We start from the raw sequence: 6,104 nt of genomic DNA on the forward strand, positions 1-6,104 counted from the left end.
TGATGTCTGGTAAGAATGCACATCTTAACATGGTGGGCAGATGGATCCCTACTGCCTTAATCAACACAAAAGAGAAGATGTTCGGACTGGTTTCTGGGTATTCCAGTCTTCTCCAAGCACAACAACAGAATGATTTTTCTGCTCTACCTCCCTGTATCTAAATTCTGGCTCCATTCACTTCTGTGATTACTGCTTTTGTATTCATACTTAGGAATAGAGTCTGAAAATATCCTAACAAGAACCAATTTCTCTAAATCTCATGCCTTTGTGATTACTAACTTACTTGCTTATTGGGGAGCAAATCAGCAGCTGTAGCTGAAACAAGGAAATTTATATTATATATGTATATATACATAAACATACACATACAATATTGCCTCTTCTCCTTAAGTACATTGGATGGATTGCCTTAAAAGGATACAGGATAGTTAGTGCACAGTGCAGAGGCTGCTGCTAGCATACATATTGTGCTTGAGCTAGACTAGAAGTTGAAGTCCTACAGCCCTGGCCAGTATGTTCAGTCCATCCGCCCATGATCTTTCTAGTGTGATAAATCATACATACTGGAATTCATATATTTGGAAATATATTCTAAGTACTGTGAAACCAGTTCTGAGACATGCCCTGTGTTTAGCACAGCTCTTCTTCTTTCTCATTGACTATGCAGGGTATTGGGTTTGGGAAAAGACCAGCCAGCTCTCCATTTCACATTCCTGCTCTCTGCTGGGATGTGGTGTGCATCTGGCACAGGTCCCATGCTGGAGTGTGGGAGCATCCGGAGATAGAGCCTTTCCAAAGTCCACGCCAGACAAGTCATCCTGGAGAACTCATCTCTCTAGGGAATCTTTGCCAGAGTGTTATAGCCCTACCCCCCCACCACATACTCTGGCTTTTCATCAGAACTATATTATTTTGTTCAGATGACGATATTACATCAAACTTCACTACCAATAACAAATTGTTAATTTGAAATACTTTTTTTCATAAAACTGAACACAAAATTATTTCTTTCCCCAAGTTACCAGCAATTGAGCAGTGCTTCTGTTTCATAAACTTATGGCTGGGATTTCTGCCAAATATCTGATTTTCTATTGTTACCATATTTTGACCTGAAATGGAAATAACCACCCATATTATAAATATAAATCACATAAATTGGGGAAAATTTCATGGCTTCTGATAGAACAGAGGAATGAAGTAGCTTCTTTTTAGTTGTTCTGAAGTATCCTACAAATGACTTAACAAAGTTTATGAAGTATTAACACAATCCGTGACTTGATAGAATTCATGTAACTTCTTTGTGTATAGAAATAAAAATATAGTCTCTATCATATCAGTGGATAAACATTTTTGCTTATAACTAAAATATGGATATCAGAGTGTCAGCATTTTAAAAATTACTTATTCTTTCTGTGTTGCTGCTATGGAATGTTTAATACAGCTAAATGAATCACCAGGAGGCTAGTTTGGGACTGGTTGATTCCTAATTTATACTTCAACTTGAACCAGAGTAAGTTGTTTAATTTTTTCCGTCAGTAATACAAGTTCTTAAAAACTTACCTATATTTTTTCCACGTCTCATTTAATTTTGACAAAATAAATGATTCTTTTTCACATCATCATCTTTCCAAACAAAAAGAATTGTGCATTCATTCTTTGAAATTACCCACATCAGGATACAAACTCATTAGAGGGTATAATATGTTCAAGAAGTAGGTTTCCATAGGGCATTTAAAATACAGCATGGAGTCTTTTTTCCTTTTCATGTTTTCTTGGTATGTATACTTCTCTGGTCATTCAACTCCACAATGCATGAATTCTGCTTAAGGAAATCTGTCAAGCGAATCCATTTATGGATTGGATAAATAGGGTCAGACGTAGGAAGATAGCATCCTCCTCATCCATCCTCAGTGACCTCACAAGGTTTGTTGTCTGTGTACAGCTGGACTCACATATCCTGCCTGGGATCTTGATGGGCTTTGTTCTCAGCATCTTTGATTTCCCAACACTCCCCTGAGTTGAAATACTAGTACCACCAAAGAAACATTTGCCATTAAAAATGTATACTTGTATACCCCTGGAAGGACAAAGATTCTATACACATTTTTGTAAGTTTAAAAATCTATTCTGTATCTTAAAAAAGGTTATCTTAATGCACTAAGCACATTTAGTGGTGTATCAGGTTTAGCTCTCTTCTGGAGTTATATTCAGAGTTAGAACTAAGAGTGAGGACACTTCCATTACCCTAAGAAAGCAAAAGAGGGGAAAAAACCAGATGTTCAAGATGGTAGGTTTTTAAATTCTTGCTTCCACATTATTGTGTAGAACTGTGACTTTAATTTAAATAGTTTATTTGAAGAGTAGAAAAATAAAAACCCTAAGAATTTTGGATAAATACCACTTAGTTACTATAGAAGATGGTCTTTAAGTATTTCACAAGGTATTTTATGCAGTATTTGTTTACAGAGAGTATATACTGTGCTACTTAAGAGCATTTATGAGGTTCACAAAGCATGTTGTTATAACATGGTATGTTCAGATCATAAGCGATAGCCTAAACATACAAAATAATTTAAATGTCCAACATATCTTTAATGGTGTGGTAATTAGAACTGTATAAACACATAATAAAGTGTGCTCCGGGCTTCCAAATTATCCACTGTATTAAAGGCTACATTATGAAACAGTGACACAGAGAACTCTGGAGTTCAGCTATAGTAATAAACTTGTACAATACATGTAGCTAAACTGAACCCCTCATCAGAGCTTAACTGATGAAATCTTCCAAAACATTTCTTGAAAAAATAACCTCGGCCATTATGTCTATATGGTCAGGTATACTGTACTACTTAAGCAGAGCAACAACATACATCACTTCAGAGAACCTAGTGCCAAGTAATAGCATTGCAGGAGAAATTAAAAATGAAAACTAGGCCTGGTAGTACACACATGTAAAAGAAAGATCAAGAGGAGATTTTGTGGCCATTGGCCAGTTTTGCCTACATAACCCAAACAGCAACAAAAACCCCCCCAAATACCCCAAACAAACAAACAATAAAAAAAGCACAATTGTAACCAATTATTTTAGAATTTTAGTAAGCCCTTGAATGAGTCTATAAAATTTTCTGCTTACAAAGAAAAGGGAGGGGCCGGGAGTTTGGCCTAGTGGTAGAGTGCTTGCTTAGCATGCACGAAGACCTGGGTTCGATTCCTCGGTACCATATACATAGAAAAAAGCCAGAAGTGGTGCTGAGGGCTCAAGTGGTAGAGCTCTAGCCTTGAGAAAGTCCAAGGACAGTGCTCAGGCCCTGAGCTCAAGCCCAAGACTGGCAAAAAAAGAAAAAGAAAAAAGAAAAAAGGGATGTGGTGAGAGGTTGTCTGTGAACATTTTGGCTACGAGTCTTGCAGAATTTATATATATTTGCACTGAAACCTAGATTTCTTTTAAAGCCCCTCCTCTGCATACTGTACTAGTAACCTTACAGTAGCCTAGCAACAGTGACATCTTGTGGTCACATGGATGCCATTCCCTCTATCTTCAAAGTGTGTTATCACAGTTAAAGTATCTTTACTAATGTCCACGTTAAGTGTCTTTCTGGGTCTCCAAAGAGATTCAAATACATACGCTGCTAGATCAAGACTGAAATGTTTAAATCTGAGTATTTCTTTGACTAGTAATGAAAGTTACGTAGCAACATGTAGCCCAAGGAGAACAATTGAGTTCACATATTTAAAAGGACACGTTTGATAGCCCAAAGAACCTGGTGATGGAAACAATGCTTACAGGTGCTCCATTTGCTTTAGCCTCCATCTATCCTCACTGCTCATCACACAGCATCACCTCTCCTTAGAAGAACCTTCATCTATCCTCCAGGTGCCCACCAATCTGAGTTAAAACCACTGATAAGAATCATCCCCAGAGCTTATTCCTCACAATTCTTTAACTCATTTCTCTACCCAAGTTAGCCCTTTCCTTCTCTTCTCAGCCCATTATACTCACTTCTCTACTTTTAGCTTTTTTTGTGTGTGTGTTGGTCATGGGGTTTGAACTCTGGGCTTAAGCATTATCCTTGAGCTCTTCAGCTCAATGCTAGCACTCTACCAGTTGAGCCACAGAGCCACTTCCAGTTTTCTAGTGGTTAATTGGAGATAAGAGTCTCATGGACTTTAGTGACTGGACTGGCTTCGAACCATAATTCTCAGGTTTCAGCCTCCTGAGTAGCTAGAGTTAGAGGCCTCTACTTCTTTGTTCTTCCTTTTTTCCATCTTTTGTTTCAAATGAGTATGTTTTCAGGGCTCACTGTAAATCTTCTTTCGACCTATGTCTTCTCCCTCAACTCTCCTTTCCTTTGAATCACCATTTTTTTCATACTTAGTAACGCACAGGGAAGCAGGAAACATCATTACATGGGGCCAGGAGTTTGGCCTAGTGGTAAAGTGCTTGCCTAGCATGCACGAAGACCCAGGTTTGAGTCCTGACCACACACAAAGAAAAAATCCAGAAGTGATGCTGTGGCTCAAGTGGTAGAACTTTATCCTTGAGAAAGCCCAAGGACAGTGCTCAGGCCCTGAGTTGAAGCCCCAGGACTAGCAAAAAACAAATCATGACTTGATCTTGTCTCATCTATTAAAGGTTTAAAACCTGCAAAAAGTCTTTACCAAATTTTTTAAATTTTCATAGTTTTCAATAATAAATATGCAACACATAATCTTTCTGAATCCTTTCCTCTCAGTCTTTCCTCATGTTTTAGTGGAAATATGCGCGTGTGTGTGTCTATGTGTGTGTGTGTGTGTGTGTGTGTGTGTGTGTGTGTGTGTGTGTGTGTGTTGTACTGGTCCTAGGGCTTCAACTTAGGGCCTAGGTGATATCCCTGAACTTCCTTGTTAGAAGCCAGCACTCTACCACTCTACCACTCCACCACCCTTCAAAGCTCCATGTCTGTCTTTTCGGAGTGTATAATTGGGGATAAGAGTCTCACAGACTTTCGTGCCCCAGCTGGCTCTGAATCATGATCCTCAAATCTCAGCCTTCCTGGTAGCTGGGATTATAGGTGTGAGCTACCAGTATCTAGATATGGAACACTTTAGCTCTTCATGTCTAACTAGTAGGTAGACTATAGTTTTGGTAATTGCTACTATACAGTTAAACTGAGGTGTAAGCTTTATATTACCTTAAGTTGTGAATATTCACTCCCAGGAGATTTTTTTCATGGCAGTATGAACATAGAATAAATTCTTTTTGCTCACATACTTGGCCAAAATAAAAAATAGAATAAATTCTTTTTTCAACCAACATTAGATATCATAAACAGATTAAAATGACAGGACAATGTAGAAATGTTTCTTCATAGTTGAAAAAGCACATTTTCCTTCTTTTTGGAAGTTCATCTGCTCTAAAAAAGCTGTCTTATGGCTTTAACTCTGCTCACTACTGTTCAACAGTTTACTTCTTTTGAAATACTATTGTATACTATCATATGAATTATTTAACTAACTTCAACTATCAAATTAAAAATGCCTAATCTCAGGGTTTTTTTTGTTGTTGTTTTTTGGTGGGTCATGGGGCTTGAACTCTGGGCTACATGCTGTCCCTGAGCTTTTCGGCTCAAGTCTACCACCTTGAGTCACATCCCTACTTCCCATTTTCTAGTGATTGATTGGAAATAAGAGTCTTACATTCTGGCTTTGAATCATGATCCTCATATCTCAGCCTTCTGAGTAGCTAGGATTACAGGCCACCAACCTCAGCCTCAGTTATTATTTTTTTTAATAGAAGAAACTTCTCTACCAGAATTGGGCTCATATGATTTAAGATTGTATTACACATCTACTCAGCAGTGGACAGGTTAATACCATGTTGGTTAAGATTCAACTGAAGGATTGAATTTTCTTCTGGGCACCATGTTTTGAAACCGACAGACAAATTGGAGAGAGTTCAGAGGGGAAGAACTAAAATGATCAAAGGTCTGGAAAATCAGCCTTGTGAGGCAAGGTTAAGAGAATCAGGCCTGCTCTGCCTGGAGAAGAGAGGACTGAAAAGGACCATAATAACTCTCCAAAAAAACATAAAAGGATGTTTTCAGGGGGAAAGGACCAATTATCCT

The sequence above is a fragment of the Megascapheus bottae genome, chromosome 5 (assembly GCF_031878675.1).
Source record: "Megascapheus bottae isolate mThoBot1 chromosome 5, mThoBot2.hap1, whole genome shotgun sequence".
In the NCBI taxonomy this organism is placed as follows: domain Eukaryota; kingdom Metazoa; phylum Chordata; class Mammalia; order Rodentia; family Geomyidae; genus Megascapheus; species Megascapheus bottae.